The 19,486-nt window shown below is 43.6% G+C and overlaps 1 protein-coding gene across 7 annotated transcripts in view; it reads left to right on the forward strand.

The window, feature by feature from the left end:
• Positions 1–454: 454 nt before the first annotated feature.
• KIAA1958 (KIAA1958 ortholog) overlaps positions 455–19,486 on the forward strand; it is a 125,380-nt gene continuing 106,348 nt past the window's right edge. The window contains exons 1-2 of one of the 7 annotated variants that reach the window (XM_045021510.1): positions 455–573; positions 15,633–15,766. The gene's annotated coding sequence lies outside the window, so the exon portion shown is untranslated. Of the gene's footprint in view, positions 574–1,731; positions 1,964–9,257; positions 9,389–13,041; positions 13,142–15,632; positions 15,767–19,486 lie in introns of those variants that run through there. The other 6 variants (XM_045021515.1, XM_045021509.1, XM_045021511.1 and 3 more) reach the window with 6 other exon arrangements.

Below are 19,486 nucleotides of genomic sequence, written 5' to 3' on the forward strand. Positions count from 1 at the left end.
GCCTGCAATAGTAAATGCTGCTTCTCTCTCACTCACTCACAGTCACTGGCCTGGTCTTCTCTAGGGAAAAGGTGTATTTTTAACAGGTTAGAGTAGCCAAGGCAGCTTTAGCTTTAACATATGCTATTTGGTCAAGGAAAATGTGAAGGTTAGCGCTTGGGAGCTAACACATGTCAAAACTACTGTCGTTTTTTTAAAGGCTCACACACACACACACCTCTCTTCCCTCTCCTTTCTTTCCCTTCAGACTCTTTCCTTTAGTTTAACACCAGCGTTTACTCTCCCACGGCCAAAGCCAGGAGGGGGAAGGATTCCTGTGCAATTTCCAGCAGCTCCACCAAGCAGCAGCACTGCCTCATGAAACAACTGGGGAGAGAGAAGTAGCCCAGCACTTTAATTAATTCCTGTTTACCACCCCCCCCCCATCTCCCAAATAAAAACCGCAAAGAATATGGCCAGAGCTGCTTTAATTTAATAAGAGTGAGGCACAGATGTGTCTCCCGCGGTGAGTTCCCTGCTGCTTCTCCTTGGACCCAGAGGAAGGGAAGAGGTTTCACAGATGTCCTAAGGCGGGTATTTGCTTGAGATTGTGTTTAAAGTGCTGTTTATTGCCTCGCCATTGAATAACAGGCTCCCTCCCTCTCCCTCCAGCTCCTCCATCTTTCTCCCTCCTGGATGAGATATTAACCACCACAGCCCTCTGGCTGGCAGAGGGGAGGGGGAATTTCTGCACAAAGCAATCACAGCCAGCGCCAAATGCAAGCTGCTTTCACCTCTCTTTGTCCCCCCTCCCCGTCTAAAAATAATACATTCGAGAGGGGCTGGGGGGGTGTTTTCCGGGGCGGGGAGGGTGGAATTAGCTGTTAGGAGCCCATTTTAAGTAGCACTTGTAAATTCCCCAATTAGCGATACATATCGCATGATTCAATATTTACAATAGAAATATAAAATAACATTAAATGGCAGCTCATTGGGGATGGGGGGGGTTCATTCCTGGCTGGCTCCGACTGAGGGATGGGGAATGTTTGCATTTCAGTGAAATTCACAATTTCGGAGAGCGGGTTTTAAAAGCTCCTTCAGTCCAATTGTCCTTTACAACCCGTGTGTGTGTGTAATATAAAATCCTGTATATGTGTAGATGTATACACACAGACACTACAGCTATGCATGTGTACTGTGTGTGTGTGTGTGTGTATAGGTAGTATATAACACATCGTGTGTATAGATCCTGGATATGCGTATCTATACACACATGCTATATGTGCGTTTAGTGTGTGGGTCTATACATGCTGCTATACTATACACAAGCTGTGTTATATTATTCATAGGATGCATGTGTGTGTCTATAAAGACATTATTAAGCTATATGCGCGTATACCCATGTCCAGTGGGTCTATATTACGTCTGCACAGCAATCTATACACTAGGGCAGGCACTATAATTTCTAGTGTACATAGGTATAGTGTCTGTGTGCCACAGCTGTGTGGAATGCGGATTTCTAGCTAGCACCTCTCTGGAGCTGGAGATACACAGAATATTATTCTGCTGAGCAACCCCCTTTCTCCACCCCACCCCCATCTGCAGGCAGAGTCCGGGCTGGCAGCGGGAGGGCGAGGGCAGCGCTCTGTGTGTGTGTGTGTGTGTGTGTGTTATTGCACACTTCCTGTGGTATATTTATGACCAGGGCTTCGATTTCCGGTAGCTGATACGAGCTCTCTGTGTGTGTCTCTCTCCCTGAGCATTGAATATCCGCGGGCGGAGGCGGAGGGGAGCCTGGCGCACGCACACACACCCGGTGGGGGGGTGGAGGAGGACACAGAGAGAAGCCAGTGACCGGGGGATGGGAGACACTTTCCCCTCCCCACAGCCACCCCCTCACCATATCACCCTGCCCGCCCCAGGCAATACAGGGAATAGACCACAGCCTCCCCCGCCCCGCATTCCTATGGACAGACACCTGCAGGTAGGTGACCGCTGGGGGGGGGGGACAGCAGGGTGTGGGTGTGTGTGGGGGGGTACATACAGTGTCTCTCTTTGTGTGTAGGGGAAGGAGGGTGCTTATGAAAGCTGTGTGGCTCTAGACTCAGTGTCCCTCTCTCTGTGTAGGGGCAGTTAGGAAGTGTGGGGGGGGGGGATGGAGATCTGTGTGTGTGCATATGCACACAGAGACTCTCTTTTGTGTTGGAGGATGAGGGGGGAGATGGGATGGTTATTGAATGGCGGAGAGAGGTATAGGTGAGAGAAGTTACGTACTGTGTGTGTGTGTGTGTTGGGGGTAAGTGGAGGAGGGTCAGGAGAGCATCAACCAAATGATTCAGATGAGTCAACCCTAGATAACTTAGTAGAGATCAGGGCTTGTTTGTTTGTTTGTTTTTTAACAAAGTTTTTAGGGCATGAATGAATCAGCTGAACCCACCTTTCCTCCTATCCCCTAGTTTTTTCTGCCCCTGTCTGGATGGTGGTGTGTTATGTGGGGGGAGCTCTTGGGCTGTGAGGTGTGTATTGGGAGGGGGTTGGCTGTGTATAGAGGTGTGTGTGGTTTAAAAAAAAGGTGTGTGTGTATGTTGGGGAGGAATGGTTGTGTGGAGAGGGGTGTGTGTGTGTGTGTGTGTGTGTTGGGGAGGAATGGTTGTGTGGAGAGGGGTGTGTGTGTGTTGGGGAGGAATGGTTGAGTGGAAAGGGTGTCTGTGTGTGTGTGTGTTGAGAGGGTGGCATGGGGTTGTGAGGAGAAGAGATTGTGTTGGGGAGGCTATGTGTGTGTGTGGTATGGCTTGTGGAGGGAAAGGACTATATTGGGGAGGAATGTTTATGTGGAGAGGGATGAGTGCGTTGGGGAAGAATGGTTGTGTGGAGAGGGGTGTGTATGTGTGCTGGGGAAGAATGGCTGTGTGGAGAGGTGTGGTATGTGTGTGTGTTGGAGAGGAATGGTTGTGTGGAGAGGTGTGGTATGTGTGTGTGTTGGAGAGGAATGGTTGTGTGGAGAGGTGTGGTATGTGTGTGTGTTGGGGAGGAATGGCTGTGTGGAGAGGGGTGTGTATGTATGTGTTTGTGTGATGGGGAGGAATGGCTGTGTGGAGAGAGGTATGTGTTGGAGAGGAATGGCTGCGTGGAGAGGAGTGTGTGTGTTGGAGAGGAATGGCTGCGTGGAGAGGAGTGTGTGTGTGTGTTGGGGAGGAGGAATGGTTATGTGGAGAGGGGTGTGTGTGTGTGTTGGGGAGGAGGAATGGTTGTGTGGAGAGGGGTGTGTGTGTTGGGGAGGAGGAATGGTTGTGTGGAGAGGGGTGTGTGTTGGGGAGGAGGAATGGTTGTGTGGAGAGGGGTGTGTGTGTTGGGGAGGAGGAATGGTTGTGTGGAGAGGGGTGTGTGTGTAGGGGAGGAGGAATGGTTGTGTGGAGAGCGGTGTGTGAGTGTAGGAATGGTTGTGTGGAGAGGGGTGTGTGTGTTGGGGAGGAGGAATGGTTGTGTGGAGAGGGGTGTGTGTGTGTGTGTTGGGGAGGAGGAATGGTTGTGTGGAGAGGGGTGTGTGGGTGTGTGTTGGGGAGGAGGAATGGTTGTGTGGAGAGGGGTGGGTGTGTTGGGGAGGAGGAATGGTTGTGTGGAGAGGGGTGTGTGTGTGTGTGGGAGGAGGAATGGTTGTGTGGAGAGGGGTGTGTGTGTGTTGGGGAGGAGGAATGGTTGTGTGGAGAGGGGTGTGTGTGTGTGTGTGTGAGGAATGGTTGTGTGGAGAGGGGTGTGTGTGTGTTGGGAAGGAGGAATGGTTGTGTGGAGAGGGGTGTGTGTGTGTGTGTGTTGGGAAGGAGGAATGGTTGTGTGGAGAGGGGTGTGTGTGTGTGTGTTGGGAAGGAGGAATGGTTGTGTGGAGAGGTGTGTGTGTGTGTTGGGAAGGAGGAATGGTTGTGTGGAGAGGGGTGTGTGTGTTGGGGAGGAGGAATGGTTGTGTGGAGAGGGATGTGTGTGTGTGTGTGTTGGGGAGGAGGAATGGTTGTGTGGAGAGGGGTGTGTGTAGGGGGGACAGACCCTCTCTGTGTGTGAGATCGGTTCAGACAGAGGGGCAGAATGGGTTGATTTCCCTTTTCACTTCGACTCCTTCCCGCGAGAAGCCGCCCCGCGCTCTGCCTCCCCGGCCCCCAGCGGGCCGAGCGAGCAGGAGGGAGAGTTTCCCACTCCCCGAGCGGCGGGTGCTGCGGGGCAGCGCCGGCCGGCCGGGGGCGGGAAGGGAAGGGGCCGCTGGCTCTTGTTTGCTGCTCGCTGCGTTATTTATTGTTTCTAACGGGGGAGGAGGAGGAGGTGTCTCTGTCTCTGTCTCTGTCCGCGAGGCTGCGCACAGGGGCTGGGGTTTGCTATCAAAGACATCAAGGAAGCCCCCCACCCAGGGGTGGGCTTGGCTGGCAGCACTGGCGAGAGGCTGCAGGAGCTGAGCTGTTAGGTTATTGCACAGTTCAGATTCCAGCGCGGGGGGGTGTCTCTGCATTTTGGATGGCTGGGATCTAGTTTATTTCTTTGTTTTTAACGCACTCCTGGAAACAAAAGTTCTGCATTATTTTTGCCATTGCTTTTAGGATTTGGGATGTACAATACCCCGCCCCCAACCTCTCCCCACCTGACATGTTTACATAGGTGGCTTATTTAAGCAAAAGTGTAGTGAAGTGTTATCGGTACATCTTTAGAGACAGAGGCTGAGGTATCTGTGTAGTAGGGGAAAGCCTGGACCTGTTTTTATAGGGCAAACAGAGTTTCTCTCTAGAGCTGTAGTGCGTTTAGGTAAATAGCTTGATGCTGATTGTGGTACCTTGAACATATGCAGAAACGATTAGAGGATGAACTGGATTTAGCTGTTGTTGTTCAGACTCTGATCAACCCTCCATCCCCTTTTAGTATAGCTTCGCAGCTGCAAGTATGGTTGTGTGGACACAACCTTTAAATAGCTTAATCTTCCCCACCCCCCATGTATTGAGAAGCAGGATCTTTTACAATAAATGTGATTTTTGTAGTAAGTTTTGTATATCAAACGTTGGAAGCGTCTCTCGTGAATGATTATTGCAGGAAAAGCAAAAGATGCAATTGTTGGTAATGAATAAGCAGTAGAAGCATTTAAAACCATAACCCATCTTGAACCTGGCTTGTCAGAAAGACAAATCAGGAGTGAGGGAGGAAACCAGAGCATTGTAAAACAAGTACAGAAAGACACTCGAGCAAAGGAAAATAAAGAAACATGTTGTAGTGGAAAGAGATATTGAGCCTTCTATGGTTTAATTTCAGCAGTTAAAAGCAGACTCTCTTCCCATCAGAAAGAACTAGTATGATATGTTAAAACTCACCTCCCTCCCTGGGGTTAATGGTTATAAATAGCACTTGTTACTCAGCTGGATATTAAATAATACTAAATTAAAATTAATGTTATTTCCTAAAAAAAAAATCAAGCTGAGTGATTAGTGACAATAGGCAATTCAATGGGTACAAATAAAATCTGCAATATAGGTTTGATTTCAATAGTAGAATTTTTATTATAGGATGCTTGCCCCGCCCCCACCCCATATTATCAACATTAGTTGTGCCGTATAGTTAGAATTGTACATAGGGTTTGATCCTGCATCATTAAGCTTAATTGGAGTTTTTCTATTGATTTTTATGGGAGCAGGAGCAAGCCCTTAGTGTACTTCCTAATATATACAAGAATGTGCAAAATAATCGCGTCCCTTTGACATTCATTGTGCTTAGGTTTTATTTATTTAATTTATTTATTTTTGAGATTTAAAAGAAAAATATCCTGAAAATGTTGACTGGGGTGTAAGATCGTCTTCTTTTTTTTTTTTTAAATCACCTAAACCCTTCTTTTTCCTAACTTTACAGTTACTCTTAAGCCAAAAGTACAACCAGTCCTGTAACTTCCTCAGGCTCCTACAATGAATCTGCCACTCAACTTGGATTAAAACCCAGGACTGCCTCCTCCTTATTTTTAACTTTAAGCAAAATATATTTTTCAATGTTGTGCTAAAGTTTATCAGCCCTTTGAAGTGTTATAAAAAGTAAACTAACAAATTGAATGGGTTGTTTACATACTTTACACCCTGCCAGCAGTAGAGATAAGACTTAACAAAGAGATATTGTATAAACTAAATATTAACAGAAAGTGTTCAGGGGGATAATGGATTGTGTTAAGTTATGTGCAGTTTAAGGCTCTTCTGAGATATGTAGTGTAGTTATTCTTTGTAACAGTGACAGAAAACCAGTTCTCAGTTAAACAGCATTACACAGACCTTCTTTGTTTTCTGTTTAGAATAGCTGAATTTCTGCAAGGTAAACACATTTTTGCTGACAAACAGTAACACCTTTCTATCATCTTTAACATTTTTTATTTGGTTACTATTGATAGGCTGATTTTTATTGTGCAGATATATAGTTAACTTTCTCTCTTTTAATCTTCTCCTGTATGCTCTTGCAATTAATGCATTCTACATGTTAATACTGTAGCTTCCAATGTGCATACACTAAGAAGTTCCCTGAATTTGAATTCTTAGAGGAGGAAATGCTGTATACTTTTTTGTATAGTTCCAAAATAATGGCTCACTGTGGCTGTGTTTACAGAGCGCTAAAATTCAGTTTACTTTGTTAGCCTTTCACCTTTGACAGTTATCAAATAAATCTTCATTAAAGTGTGCCTTAAATCTCATCTTGATGTTAGGTTAGTTGAATGTTTTAAATGAGCAGTGTTGTGACTAATTTTAACTGAGTTGAAAACCAGAGAGTTACAGTAATATGATTGTTTGGTATGTCCAATATGCCTTTTAACCTTGCAGCTTGCTTGTTAGCTTTGCTGTAGATGGTTGTCTGTGGTCTGTTGCTTTGAACACACCAAAGGGAACTAGAAAGATTCTAATACAGTTTTGGCACTGATTCTCTTTTACCCTTTGGGCGAGTCACTCAGTTTCCTTCATCTGTGAAATGGGGATACTACTACTTACTTACCCAATTCACAAGGGTGTTGTGAAGATTAACTAGTGTTTGTAAAGGACTTCAAAGAAACATATATGGAAATTAATCCTCTCTAGGATTATTATGCATCTGATAATTCAAGTGATAATTCAAACTGAGTGCAAGGCTTTGCTTTCAAATGCTATCACTTATAGATTTTTTTTGCAAAACAAAGTAGAGAGATGTGAATAGGGAAGAAAAGGTAAATGAGCATGAATTCTAGACAGTTTTACACAGTTCACGTTTGTAATGACAAATATTTTAAATAAAACAAAAACTTAAGTTACATGTTTTCTTAATGTATCTGCATAGTAGCCCAAAGCAACTTGAAAGAGTTCTGTCTTTTAAAAAGACCCATGGAGAATGACCGCTTCATCTTAAATTATTTGACCTTGGTGCTGATTTGTTGATTTATGAACTTTATTTACCCGCAGGACTGGAGAATTCTGTCTCAAGACAGAAATTACAGTGTACCAGTCCTCTAGTTTGTTTCCTAGGTAACAAATATACTGCTTGGATTCCATAATGAGGCCCTTGGTTGGCTAGTTATTATGTACATTTTCTTGTTTAGTAAATCGGAGTCCTGAAATAAATAAATAAAGTCTTGTTTATATGACTGTTCCAAACACAAACTATCAAAAGGAAAATGGAAATGAAAAATGGAAGCTTTCTACCTTGTGGGAATTTATTGCATTCTATCCACAGTAATACATAGATATAAAGGGATGTTTCAATATGAATGAATGTTATAGACAGTTATACACTGGTCCTATTTGAAAAGTCTTTGGTGAAAAGAATAAATCTAAAAACTGTACTGCATTTTGCTCAAGCTTGTGTACCTCTCTCAAGTTTGACATTACATTTGCAAGGCAATAAGTTATTTAGTATCTTCACTGTGCTGCTCTCATTGGCTATAATAAATGGTCCCTCATTTCCCAGGCCACCAGTTATCAAAATTCCATGTTGTTTGCATTGCTGAACAGTTCTTTCCTTTATCCAGTCCTCTTCTCTGTTACTTTCCCCTGTGTCTGTTGTCTGGCACCCTTCCAGTGGAAACCTTTACAGGAGCAAAGGTTCTCATGTGAGTAGGAATTTGCAGGATTGGGCCCAACAATATTTTAGGTTTAATTCTGTGATCTTTCCCGATAGGAAATATTCACTCATTGCTTTTTCTTTTCTATGATATGAACTGAAGAGTTATTGTCTTAAAAATCTGTCTGATTTTTTTTTTAACCTACAGTTATAAATAACACCTAAACTGAAGGAAATTAGAGGGGGGAAAAACAGTCGCTCTCTGCTACCCCCTACCCCCAGTTTGTTTATGTCCTGCATTTGACAGCTCTTTTTATGTGCTCAGTTCCATTTTTAACCCTGTTGAATTAGTAAATCAGTGAGTTTCCCCTGTTGTCTGTGAGTCTTTCATACAGCAACAGGTGAGAGAAAAACATTTTTTAAAATAGGAACAATTGACTGTAAATTCACAAAAAAGGGCAAGTGTAGTACCTGAAACCACTTTACAACTCATCTTTTAAAATTGATTAGATTTCAAGTTGTTGATGTCCTCTTCAATGATCAATACCATATATCAAAAGCCTTAATTATTTTCTACTCTCCCACTTTCCAGGTCCAACTTTAACCAGTAACTTCTTAGCAAAAGGCTGGGGCAACAGAAATCTACCAAAAAACTGACTTTTGTGATGGTCTGATTCAAAATCCATGGAATTCTGCAGCAATTTTTGTTGATTTTTATTTTACTTGGATATGTTCTTACATTGTAATGCCAAGGAGAAGTAGAGTCAATTAGAAAATATTTATTAGTCAATTAAACGGAAATGCTTTCTCTGCTGCTGTGCAGCACCTGTTCCAGGAGCAGTTTTGAATTAGACCTGATGTGATTAACTGAATATTTTCAGTGTTGGATTAAAATGGTAGGGCAATTAAAAAGAAAAAGCAACAACTTTGATCATGTAACAAATTACTAATCTAAGCTGACATCACAACTAAAAATGAAAAAGTAATAAAAAAAAAACTGTTTCAATTTGTAGCTTCATAATGACTTACACCTTCATCTTAAACTTGGAATCATTTTAAAGCACCAGTCCCACATGCTTTCGGGCATGTTGGCATGTAAACAAACAGCAGTAATTTTAAAAAAGATGATAATGTCAGGTACTGTCAATTTGACCATAGATTTAGGATGTTATTTTTTAAAAGGTCTGCAAATGCAAAAATTCATAGGCTACCACAACTGACAGCTGCCACCACTCGGCTAATAATCGTACATACTGCTAGTTAGTGCAACAAATACAATACGATATTTCAATACAATCTTCCAACTTTTCTCTTCCACCTCTTATGTCTTGTCTTTCAGGCCCTGATTCTGCTAAGACCTATGCACATGCTTAACTTTATGAACGTGAGTAATCCCAATAATTTCAATATGGCTATTCACATGTGTAAAATTAAGCATGGAGGTTAATCTTTGCAAGATCAGGGACTTCGATTGTAAGCTCTTTTGGGTCGTATTTGTCATTTATTGTATATAGTATATATATGGCCTATCCTCGTTGATGCCTCCACGAACTACCGTAAATAACAACAAATATTGTCAGGAAATGGATTTTTTTTAAATGTCCATAACCATTATTAAAAGCTTTGATTTATGATACATAAGGATAAGATTTTGTCACTGAGGTCACGGGTTCCGTGACTTTCAGAGACCTCCATGACATTTTCTACATCTTCAGCCCTGAGCCAGGGGTGGTGGGGCCAGAGCTCCAATCTGCCACAGGGTGGCCTAGCGCTGTCATTCTCTCCTTCCTGCTCCCTTTCAGCCCTTAGTTATTTTTAGTAAAAGTCACAGACAGATCACAGGCTTCCGTGAATTTTTGTTTATTGCCCACAACCCGTCCGTGACTTTTACTAAAAATAACGGAGACAAAATCTTAACCTTACTGATGTACTTTTATGGATTTAAACATCCTCGGCAGTGTCTGAAACCCAAATCCCTGTATCTTAGTCTCTTGCTAGTACATGAGAAACGGCCACTGAAACTGACTAGATACAGTGTGAAAAAGCCAAACTGATCACTCTGTTTTGTCCAAACTGAGTCAAATAAAGTATTCAAACAGCATAAATAGTGAAAATTAAATAGTTATTTAAAATTCTCCTAGTTTTTATGATCTCAGGAATTGTATTTCCAGAGGAGTGTGATTTCGTGGGTAGAGTAGCTAACTATGACTCAAGCGTCTGAGTTGTTTAAGTGATTTTTTTCACCGACTTGTGTGCGACCGTGAACGAGACACTTAGTGTATGTCCTCAGTACAGAGTAAACTCTAGTTACCCACACTCAAGTTGCTCCTCTCAAGTTAGCCTAGCTCATGTGAGAGTGGCTACACTGCAAAATAACACTCAAGTTGCTGTGTCTACGCTTGCACTGTATGCATCCATATGTGGTACTAAGGGTACATCTACACTTTTTGAGCTCAGGTGTGATTGCCAGCTGGAGGAGACATACTCTAGTGAGCTCAGACTAAGCTAGCACGCTAAAAATAGATGAGTAGCCGTGGTGGTGCACATGGCGGAGGGGCTAGCTGGTATCCAAGTAACATACCTAGGGTCTCAGAGGTAATCCTTCTCGGGGCAGTTAGCTGCTCCTCCTGCCACAGTGGCTACACCTCTATTTTTATTGCACCCGCTTAATCAAATGTAGCACAGGTATGTCTCCTTGAGCTGGAAATTACAGCTCAAAGTGTAGGTGTACCCCAAGACTTTTGGGGTTGCATTGCAGTAAGCTGAGCTGCTCTATGAATTCTTTCCCTTTCTGGGCTCATGGAAGGAATTGTGGGAAAGCATTGGAGGACTAGCAGCCCTTGAGTGGAACTAGTCTGTGTCCACACTGCAGAGTTGCTAACCGCTTATGAGATGTGCTATCTCCAGCTTTAACCTAGATCAGGGTAATCAATTGTTTTTTGTCAAGGTCCACATTTCTTGGTCAAAGTATAGTCAAAGTCCAGCCTCCAGAGAAAATTAATATAATAATAATAAGTAAAAATGTCATGGTCCGGTTAAAAGCATCTGGTGGTCTGGATTTGATTGCAGTTCACCTATTGACTGCCTTGGTATATCCTTTGACAGGCCAGCTAACTTGAATTAAAAGCACCAATGCACTTGATTTAAGACCTTTTGCATAGGACAGGACCCAAGTTAAAGGCACCACTAGTCTAGTTAACGTTGCAGAGATGACAAGCCCCAAGTATCTGACCCTGATTTCTCCTAGCTGTAAAACGGAATCATTCTTGTCTATTTCTCAGGGATATTGAGAGGAGTAATCTATTAATGTCTGTAAAGTGCTTGGAGTTCTGTGAAAGAGCAGTGCTATAGAAGTGCAGAGGAAATTAATTTTTATAATGTAACTTCTATTAACCTAACAATGTCCCTTTAATAAATAGAAACAGAGGTGCTGAGCTGGAAAGCCAAAAGTGGCTGCAAAAGTTATGGGAAAGCCCCACATTATTTTTGTGAAAATAATTTTTACTCCTGTTCTTTAAATCCTTTGCTATTGCAGCAAATATATAAATGGCACGTCTGCATTTGTGTTCTCCGCCTGCTCTCTCATTGGTGGCCTGTGTTGTTTTTTCTTAGACATGTCTTCAGCTTTATCCCTCTGAGATATGCCACTGATACTAGTCCCCCTCCAAAGATGGTCTCTGGGTGCCAGTTCAGGAAAGTATGTAAGCAGTGCTTAAGTCCATCCTTATTCAGAAGAGTACTTAAGCACATGTTTAAAGCTAACCACATGTGCAAAGTTAAGCGTGTTAAAGTGATGTCTATGGGACTTAAGAATGTGTTTAAGTGCTGTTCTGAATAGGGAGGTTTAGACGAAATGACTATAAGCTAGGTGCATAGATAGTCTCACCTTTGCTCAGAGAGTAAATGTGGAAAATTTCAGTCCAAAAGGCAAATGTTTTGGGATAAAATGTGAAAAAGTGGGATACAATTGATATTCTTTTATAACCTTACCTATAGCAGCTGTAGCCTGTACCTGCTATATATCCTAGCATCTTTTTCCCATAGATCTGAGTTTTCACTGGATTTAATTTATTTGCATTAACAATTTGAAGGGATACTATTCAACTCTTTGTTTTAATTTCATATCATCCAAGTATAAAATGCACTTGTATGCTGTGTGTGCTTCCACATGGCGGTCTGAAATTTAACATACAGACTGGATTTGAAAAAACCCATGTAATTTTTGAACTTGTGCAGTTTTAGAGACAGCTATGAGGTGTCCATGACATGGAATGATTCTGTGCTGTAAACCAAGCCAAACATTTTTCTGTAGACTTTCTTTATGCTCACTTTGCTGGAATGGGTAATGTGCCTGTAATTGGGTCGGAATTTGAATTGGACTTATTATAGGTAAAATGGAAGGTGACCCAGCTTTTCCTCATAGATACAAACTTTGAGGCTTGCAGAGACCCTGGGTCTGCCTAGACTAGAGTGGGAGGGTGTAGGTTCCAGCTTGAGGAGACATATCCGCACTAGCTCTGATTGAGCTGGTGCACTAAAAATAGAAATGAAGCCATAGAGGCAGGGGTTAGCTGCCCTGAGTATGATCCCATCTGAGTATGGCTGGCTGTCCCAACTATGATCCCCTCCTGCTGCTTGTGCTGTCATGGCTACACTTAGCTTGATCTGAGCTAGTATGGGTGAGTCTCCTCCATCTGGAATTTACATCTTCCAGCTCTGCACACTTGGCTGCCTGAAATGGAGCTGGCTCCATTCACTGGCATCTAATGTAATCTTTTGCCACAAGGAGAGACAGCTCAATAGCGTGAGAATCATCAATGCCTAGTGGACTGACCACAAGAGACTCTTCTGTTTTAATTCCAGCTCTGACACTTACTTCCTTTGTGGCATTGGTCAAATCACTTATGTTTTGTGACTTAATTTCCTTCTCTGTAAAATGGAGATAATGATGATTATAATGCACACTTATTATACCCACCCAACAGGGATTTTGTGTTGGTGAATCAGTTAACGTTTCCAAAATGCAATATAAAAATTAAGTTTTGCCAACACATTAAGCCTGGGGAAGACATGGGAGAGAGATGTGGAAACAGAAGTGGCAGAGAAATGGCACTCTGGAGCAAAGAACATGGAAAATGTAATTGGTACACTTTTGTTTTCTTCCAAGAGACCTGCATGCGAGTTTGTCCCAGGATGGTAGAGAAATATGTTAGTGAAAATTAGCTGACACACCTCTAATCAGGAACTTTTCATAGTTGTTACACGGAGTGTGCTTTTTGATCCAGGACTGACTATTGCTCATTCCATACCTCACACCTATATGTTTTGGGGGGCAGTGGAATTCTAAATTTGGTAGTGGAGGGCAAGAGGCAGAATGGGAGAGACAACATTTCTCTGCACAGTTCTAATTGATTGCTGTTGAACTCGCTTGAATACGAGTAATTTTACCAGATGATTCATATTCAGCATAGGGAAATATGGTCACCCTAAATAGAGCAGAATCTCCTCAGATTTCTTTTATCTGCATAGGGCATGAATGTCTTGAACGTCTTCCTTTGACTCTATATGGCAGCTTTACGTGAATAAAATCTCCTGTTTCAAACTTTTGAGGTTTAGCCTCTGGCTTATGATCTGCTTCCAGTTTGTATTTCTCTTGTTTCTTCTTAACACATTCATGAATAGTTTCATTGGAAGGTTTGGTTGAAAAAGAGAATGTGTAAGCCCTTGACAGGTAGTAAGTTGTGCATTGGCCTTGCATCCTCTTAACAGTTCAAAGGATGATACTCTTGTTGTTGAGTGCGGAGTGGTCCTGTAAGCAAACAGTGTTTTGCGTAAAGCTTTCTATGGTTTGTTCATTCTCATTGACTCTCAATGGTATAAAAAAACTGTTTGTGCTCAGTACCATTGCTACTCAGGTAGTGTTGCTTTTCAGCAGAGGTCAATTGCATTCCACTGTCAGATACCAGTTCCTTGGGAAACCTTCGTGAGTGAAGACTAATGACAGGAACTGTATCATTAATTCAGTGGTAACCTTTCCAGTGAACGTAACTTCCTACCACTTTGAATGATAGTCTACCATAACTATGACAAACCTTTGCGTAACAGACTGATCTTCTTCAAATGATCCCATTATATCGAGAACCATTTTCTTTCATGGACAGTTGGGATAGTCAACTGGTGTGAGAGGGATGCTGAAGGTTTTCCATGACTTATAACTACTCGCACAAGCCATGCAATTCTTGATTATTTCCTCAACCTGACATTAGAAGTCTTGTCACAGTTGTCTTTCAGTTAGACTCCTCCTGAGATGTCCTTCATGTGCCAGGTGGATCAATCATTCTCTCAGACACGTAGGCACAACAAGATGGCCAATTCTCAAAATGCATTAATTGACAAGGACAGTTCTTGTGATGCATGTTTATATGGTTGCAAGTGTTCTGTCATCCTCATCTTATAAGGCCGCCCATTGAATGTATAAGTCTTTAGGACCTGAAGTACCTTGTCTTCTCTCATGGCTGTTGCTCACTCTGATTCTGTGATCACTCCTTGAGTTGCAGCAGAGATCTGTGCAAAGATGATCTCTTCATCACTGTTCACAATTGAACCCTCATGATAAGATATGAGCAGGCCAGGCAGACGGTCTTCAGTGATGTTCTTGGTACCTGCAAGGTACACTGTCTGGAAATCAAAGTCCACTAGTTTGGTGGCCCACTTGACAATTCTTGGTGCTGCTCATCCAGAGCCTCACGTGGTGAAGAAAACTGAAAGAGGTTTGATCAGATCTTAAGATAAATCTCCTATCCCATGGGTAAGTTCTGAACATTCTTACTGCCCAGAAACATGCCAGAGCTTCTTCTCAATGACCGAATAGGAGTTTTCTGGATCAGTCAGGGCTCTGGAGGCAAATGCAATAGTGACTTCTTGTCCATTTTTTTTAGCTGAGTCAAGACAGCACCATACTCTCAAGCATCTGTTGTGACAATTGTTTGCTTCTCAGAATCAAAAGGGCTAAGAGCCAGGCTGGTGGAAATTGCATGTTTTATCTCATTAAAGCTGTTCTTGCACACTTCATCTCATTCAATGCTCACATCCTTTTTTAGGTGATGACTCAAAGGAACTACTTTTATAGTAAATTGTTGTAAAAACATAAAGTAGTATTCACGCAATCCCAAGAAGGATTGAAATTAGTCCTTGTTGTCAGGCTCTGGTGAATCCTGAATGGCTTTCGCCAGGTCTTCTTTTGGTTGTATGCCATTCTGAGAGAATGCGTGTACTAGATATGTCAGATTGTACAGAATTGCCATTTCTTGTTGCTGTTGGTAAGTCTATGTAGCCAAAGTTTTTCTAGAACCTATTTTAGGATGACATCATGTTTGGATACATTTTTGCTATACACTAGAATGACAAGGTGGGTGAGGTAATATCCAGCTTTTCTTTTATTGTTCTGAAGAAGAGCTCTGTGTAGCTTGAAAGCTTGTCTCTTGCACCAACAGAAGTTGGTCCAATAAAAGATATTACCTCACCCACCTTGTCTCTCTAATATCCTGGGACCAACAGAGCTACAACAACACTGTATATAAACTAGAATGTCATCTTGAAAGTAAGTAACGCCCCTTGTCTCTCCAAAGATCCCATGCATCATTCTCTGGAATACGGATGCTGCAGAGACTATCCCAAATGGCATCCGCTTGAATTGGAACAAACCTTCTGGAGTGATGAAAGCTGTGTACTTGCGGGATTCTTCCATTAAGGGGATCTGGAGGTAAGCGGTGGGTAAATCAAGGGTTGTAAAGACTCTTGCCTCCTTCAAGGTGAGCAGCATTTTGTTGATGTTGGGTAGAGGATGGCAATCCACAACATGTTGGAGTTTAGTGCTCTCAAGTCCACACACATGCAGATAGCACTATTAGCCTTCTTGGCAACAATGACGGGAGAAATTCATTCTGATGACTCAACTGGTTCAATGATCTCTGCTTTGCATAGTTTCAGAATCTCCCCATTGAGAGGTTGTCTCAATGCAATTGGTATGTTTACACTTTATGCTAGACAGGCACCACTTTGTTTTGTAGCTGGATCTTGTGCTTTGAACTTTTTTGCTACACCTGTGGTATCAGTGAAAACTTCTGGAAAGTTGGAGACAATTCCTGGCTGTAGCCTATCCTCAGTTTGCAGGACAGGTTCTATACTATTCAGATCTAATGTCATCTGAAGATCCCTTTGATGATTCTTTCCTAAACTAGAAATTGCCTTTTGGACTACGTAGATTTTCCCTCGGGTATTATGGCCTTTGTACTTGAGAGCAGCTGCAAAAAAGACCATTGGTGGGGTTGGGAGATGCACCATACCCTCTGGGGTATTTCTCTGGAGGATGCAACTCAGTTAGGAGTTGAAAAATAGCACAGTTTAGAGGTGGCTGGGAATTATAGTGTAAGCAGAACCAGAATGCACTAATGTACTCCTCTCGGGGCTATTGACTCACACTTGGTAGTGTGGTGATCTCTCACATTCCAAACACCATCAGGATTCAGTTCACCATCATCCTCATGTGTGAAGACTCCAGATGCAACACTGCTGGCAGACTTATTAATTTTAGCAAACTTTGTTGCAGTTCTTGCATACTGATTTCTTAGCAGGGCATCCTTGAAAGTCTGCCTTATGACCTGTGCACTGCTTCTGTAGCTTTGGTAGCAATGTGGTGTGTGGGAGGCAAACGTGGATGTAGACTTAGGTATGTTGCAGGTTGCAGTCTTGCACTGGACTACATTAACCTCTGCAGGCAGGAAGACATCTGGTGTCATGGAAAGTGACTTAAAACAGTGGATGGCATTTTCCATTCATCAGGTGGTTTCTCCAAGGTAAGTCCTTTTGTCATGAGGAATCATTCACAAATCTGAAAACTGGTCATCCTCATGACAATTTGATTTCTGATAATTTCATCTGGGAAACTGGCAAAATTCACAGATTGCACTGAACTCACATAATATAGTGACGTAGTGGTTGACGGGTTCGTGAGGCATCTGTGCATCGGAATAGAACTTGACGCGTTTGGCAACAGCATTTAATAGAGAATTTAAATGATCATCCGGGCTCAGAGAGCAGCATCATATGGATCTTGTCATATCTTGCGGCAAATCAGTAATGGGAGGCAGATGCCTGAAGATTCACTGCCCTTCAGGACCAAGGCATTGAAACAGTAAGGCTTTCCACTTTTCTGGGGTGTAAGTAGAAGGTTTCATAGCAATCGTACACTTGCTGACGTAAGACTTCTGGGTGAAGTTGTTCCCGTGGGAGTGGAGGATCTCTTGGGGTTGGCATGAAGAACAGCGGAAGCGGAACTTGTGCCATGGTAATAAGTGTGGAAGCAAGTTGGGGTAGTCAGAACTGCAGAGGAATGTCCTGGCTGGGAAAAGGGAGCCCTATGAAAAAATAGGCACGGCCCCTTTAAATTTCTCTTCTCAGCAAGCAGAATTTGCAGATAGCAGCAGCTTTAGGCCCGTGGAGTTTTCCTGGGAGCAGCAACAGGAGATCACAGCAACAGGAATCATGAGGCACTTGGTTAAGTTAGATTTCTGTTTCTCTGTGGTTCTTTTGTGCTTGTTGCCAGTTAGTTCTGTACCTGGACCCCTTTTGAAGAAGACTTGGAAGCTTTATAATCGCAAAGGCAAAGTTTATTCTCCCCTCACTCTTTCACAGAGCTCACTTTCTTTCTTTCCTTCTCCTCTCTCTCCTCCTCCTTCCCCGATGCATCCTGGGAATTCTTTTGTTGACCTAGCTACCACCTCTTGGTAAGGTGAATTACTTACGCCAACAGGAAAATGCCTCTCTTTGGCATAGGAAGTGTCTACTGAAGCTGTAGCACTGCAGCTGTACTGTTTGTAGTGGTTTAAGAGTGGGCATACTCTACGTTGCCAGATGAATTCTTCCATCAGCCTAGCTGCTTCCTCTCGAGGAAGTGAATTTACTTCAGTGACGGAAAAACCTCTTCTATCACAGTAGCAAGTGGCTACACTATAGCCTTACAGCAGCATAGCTGCAGTGCCCCTGCTGTGCCATTGTAGTGCTGGTAGTGTAGACAGACCCTAACTCTCCATGCAGACACCGTTGCAGCGTGCTGAAAGTCGCAGAGTGCAGTAAGCTAGTGCGCTGTAGATTCACCTGGCTTGCCACATGCTAACTTGCTGCATAGGCAAGCCTTCAGTATCAATTAACATAATCAGGCTCTGGTGACAAATTCAACTCTAAGATTTACATACACAAATTCAGACACCCTACAACCTCATGCAGCTCTCTCATTTAATTGTATAAAAATATTAGCAATTTTTTATTCTACCAGACCCCTCCCCCCTCCGTCCACACAACTTCCCTTCCTGGAGTAATATTCCTAAGAATTTTATTAATGGTACATGTTCAGATTTTACTACCGTTGAAATTTATACTATACATTTAATGAACAACATACACATCCCCCAAATATATCCAACACCATATATCGATTTAACAACCAAATTAAAGTTTTTGTTAAAATTAAAGAGGTTAAAGTTTTGTTGAATGGATTGTGTAAATCTATTGGGATGATAATGACAGACTAAAGATTATATGCCTGTGTGGAACTGGCTGGATAACTTAGATGTATGATTCTTGATTTCCAGTGTAAAAGTACTACTTAAATTTTTTTCTCTATTTTCTTCTGTTTTCCCTCCCATCTCTACCCCATAAATCAGTTTAATTGACTTGGCTATCTGTAAATGCACTATGGGTTCAATCCTACAACGTGCTGAGCACGCTGGCTCCAGTCCAGCAAAGCACCAGGGCCACCCAGAGGATTCCGGGGGCCCGGGGTCTTCGGCGGCGGGGGGCCCTTCCGTTCCGGGACCCGCCGCCAAAGTGCCCCGAAGACCCGCGGCGGAGCCCCCCCGCGACCGAATTACTGCCGGACCCGCCGCCGAAGTGCGGCGGTGGGGGGGGTTACCCGCCACGGGTCTTTGGGGCACTTTGGTAGCGGGTCCCGGAACGGAAGGGGCCCCCGCCGCCGAAGACCGGGCTGCGCTTCGGCGGCGGGTCCCGCTTCCCCCCCGCCCCGGCCCCAGCCTCTTACCCCCGGCTCCCTCCTCGCCCGGAGTCTCAGCACCTCGCCGGAACAGCGGCAGCGTGTGGCCGGCGGGGCCTGAGCTCCGTCCCGCTCCGAGCCGCGTGGTGAGGGGGCGGGGCTGGGAGCTCCACGCCGAGCGGAGGCAGCTGAGCTCCCAGCCCCGCCCCCTCACCACGCGGCTCTGAGCAGGGCGGGGCTCAGGGGCTCCGCCGGAGACATCAAGCGCTGAGGCTCCAGGAGAGGGGCGGAGGCGGGAGCCTCCGCTGTTCTCTTGGGGGCCCCTGCGGAGCCCGGGGCCCGGGGCAAATTGCCCCCTTTGCCCCCCCCCCCTCTGGGCGGCCCTGCAAAGCACTTAAGGACATGCTTAACTTTAAGTGTGTGAGTAGTCCTACT

The sequence above is a fragment of the Mauremys mutica genome, chromosome 6 (genome assembly GCF_020497125.1).
Source record: "Mauremys mutica isolate MM-2020 ecotype Southern chromosome 6, ASM2049712v1, whole genome shotgun sequence".
NCBI lineage: Eukaryota > Metazoa > Chordata > Testudines > Geoemydidae > Mauremys > Mauremys mutica.